We start from the raw sequence: 3,666 nt of genomic DNA, 5'->3' as shown, positions 1-3,666 counted from the left end.
CTTCAGGGTTTTATGAGTTTATTTAAAGTTGTGTTGCAGTGTCCCTCATTAAAAGACTTCACTTAAAATTGCTCTTAGGCAATTTTGTCTGCAGTTTAGCGTCTTGTAGGATTTTGTGCATTAACAACATGAGCTAGGAATTTAAACAATTATGATGACTATGGCATGATTATTCCTCAAAATTTTGTGTTTTTGCTAAAACCGTGATGGAATGCTTTAAAGTTGCCCATCTTAAGACTTGAGACTTAGTATTACAGAGGAAACTAAAAATTCTTAACCTCCTTAAGTAACACAATCCTGAAAAATGAATCTAATTATATTCCCAATAGACCAATATACATTCAAAAGGAAAAGTATTAAATCAAGTATTTGGGAAATATTTCTGCAAATGAGCGTAAAAATAACGTGCTGTATTCAAACTAGTCAGCATTCAGTAGAATCCATGTACCTGGATAGAATATATAGCACTATTGCTAAGACTCTTTGTCAATTGGGTTATTCTTTAATGATCACTAAGAGAAAAAGAAGGAATCTGTTAGCCATTACATGTTAGACCGGTGCTTTAAGCTTTAATTCTATAGAGTTCATCTAGGGATCTTGTTAAAATATACTAATTCCATAGGTGCAGGCCGGGGCCTACAATTCTGCATTTCTAGCAAGCCCCCAATGTGTTACCACCATAGAAACAGTAAGGTGTTAGACAAAGCCCCCAGTGTAATTCCCGTACACTTTGCCAACTTTGCTTAAACAAATATCTATGGGTGAGTACATAGAGGAGATCCATACTGAAGACTTGGCATTTGAGCTGAGACATGAGTGGCAGGAAAGAACCAGTCATGAAAATCTTGTGCAAGTGCAAGAGCATTCAAGGCAGAGAAACACACATGCAAATGCGAACAACCTGAAATGGTACCAGCTTTGGCTGGATCATGGTGAAGGGAGACTGATAAGGGATGACACCTGTGAGAATTTGAAATGGGAAGTCATTGGAGGGTTTTAAGGAAAGGAGTGATATGATGTGATTTACGTTTTGAAGATCACTGTAGAGGCTGTGTGAGGAATGTATTGTACAGGGACCAGAGGAAGCAGGCAGCCATGTGAAGAGGTTATTCCAGTTGTTCGTGGTCACAGTGGTGCTGGAGAAAAGCAAATGGATTTTCTTTCTTATAAATTGGGCCTAGAAAACAGCCAAGATGGACACATAAGAATTCAGCCCATGTTACAAACAAAAGAAAAAAACAGCCAAGATAGAACACATGAGAATTCAGCCCATGTTACAAACAAAAGAAAAAAAAAGGCACTTTTCCAGGACAGTCCAGGGTCATTAGGGTCATTATGTGCAGATGAATTTGTCTGATTGTCACTTCTATGCGGCCTATACCATGATGGACAGGAAAATATTTAGAATTATTCAGGTAGACCTCTCCAATTCACGTCTCATACAGGACAACCACCAGTTTGAACCTTGGCCTTCCCTTAAAGATATGTATGATAGATGTAGTATGACAGATAACTTTTATTGTAAAATATCTTCAACCACATACAATATAATGAATCCCCATACAGCCATTACCCAGCTTCAGCAATCATCACCTTATGGCCAATTTTGTTTCACTTTTACTCTTCCTCACTCCTGCTTTCACCAACCTGCCTCTCATTGGTTTATTTTGATGCCCCCTTCTCTCACTGGCTTAATTTGAAGTAAATCCCAGACAGCTTTTTAAGAATTTTTGAAGGAAAACAGCAGAGATTAAGAACTGGACTTAACATCTCATCTACAAGAGACCAACCCAAGATTACCAAGACTGCCTGGCTATCATGTATTATAATTATGTCATACAACGATTCCAGTCTTCCTTTGTAGACTCAAAAGCAGTATGTCTTATTTTGTCACTAAAGATTAATGGTTTTATAAGACAGATGTAGTTGTTTATTCCATTCTTTGTTTTTAAAAAATATATTTTATTTATCCTAGGTTGGTCTTGAAATACGTTGCACTTTTTTATTGGACAAAAAAGTACTATGGAAATCCAATAAATTCAGTAATGGTGTGTGGTGGGAGAGAGAGACCTTGTAGGGAAGTCTTTTCATGGCTTATTATTTACTTTCGAGGGAATTATGTCTACATGTTATCTTTGTAGATTATAACAGGAAAGAAGTGAGAATGGCTTTTTGTTAAAAGTGATCTAAATTGGGTGGTGACATGCAATTTTTTGAGCTTTATTTTTTTCCTTTTGTACTGTTTGTGTAAAGACAAAGTATAACAGTTAAAGCCCCATTACAAAGATAGGAAGAATGCTTTATGGCATCTAGTTATGAACTTAGAGAATTACAGAACTTAGAAGACTAGGTTTGTAAGCAAATAAATTCTCATTTAAAGCAGAAACCTGCATCAACCAGAGGTCCAACTATGTTAAACTGCTGTCTCTAGTAGTCCACATCAGGATTATTTTTATAGTGGTGCTTGTTAGCTCTAACATAAACATTCACATGATAATAACTTCCTGACAAAAGTATACAGCTAAGCTAAAACTCCATTCCGCATGTTTCCTACTAGGACTTCCACAAAGACCATACAGATATATATTTTATTTACACACTTAAACAAATTACTTTGCATGTCATTGCACAGTCTCCATTTTATTCAACATCTAAAGCAAAATATGCTGGGAATAGAAATTAGATAAACAGGCATTCCTCATCCAACAATATCTTTGCAATTTTCAGAGATAAGCTGTGCGAAACTTGTGAGAGGAAAAAATCACTAGTATTTCTATTGAGCTTAATCAAAAATTGGAAAAGAAATACATACATTTAACTTTGTTAAGTATAATAAGCACCTTGTTATGACCCCCATTTCTCACTATGCATAGATCAAGTGAGCCAATGAAGTGCTGACTTCTTAACTATCCCAAATTTTGGACACTTATTTTTATTTAAGAGTATTTTAGGAAAATCACACTTGTTCTAATTTTCAGACAGTTATGGTGGCACTTTTCTATCAAGCTACTAAAAACTTTCACTTATATGCAATGGGTAGATAACATGGCATAATTACAGTTACACATATGAGTAGTTAGCAGAGGAGAAACTACCCTGTTCTTACACCAAGGGAAAAAATGTAAGGACTACATAGCTCATAAAGAATATTAACATTTTCTATCACAAAATAACTAATAAGACTGGAATTGTATCAATCCACATTATAGAGCTTAACATTTAATATTTTTTAATATATTTTCTTTTTTTGGCCACACTGCACGGCATGGAAGATATTAGTTCCCCAACCAGGGATCAAACCCTTGCCCCCTGCAGTGGAAGGGCAGAGTCTTAACCACTGGACCGCCAGGATGTTCTCAAGCTTAACATTTTAGTTGAGGTATTAAAATAAGGCTTTTAGCTTCATATCAAAACTTATTTGGCTATTTACATAAGTATTAAAAGCATTTTCTCTCTTCATTTGTGGTTTGATTTCATGTAGTGCCTTATATGTTGCTATCTTAACAGTTTCTTAATATAATGGATAATTATTAGAATATAATTATAAGGAATGACAGAATTCTATATAGTTACTTGCAGAGACATTTCAGTGCAAAATCTCATTCACATGTAAACCCAAATTTATTTGTTATCTTAATCTATACTTTGTCAAATGCAAACAGTTTA

Source organism: Pseudorca crassidens, chromosome X (genome assembly GCF_039906515.1).
Source record: "Pseudorca crassidens isolate mPseCra1 chromosome X, mPseCra1.hap1, whole genome shotgun sequence".
Classification (NCBI taxonomy): Eukaryota; Metazoa; Chordata; class Mammalia; order Artiodactyla; family Delphinidae; genus Pseudorca; species Pseudorca crassidens.
Note: the sequence above shows the minus strand (reverse complement) of the source record.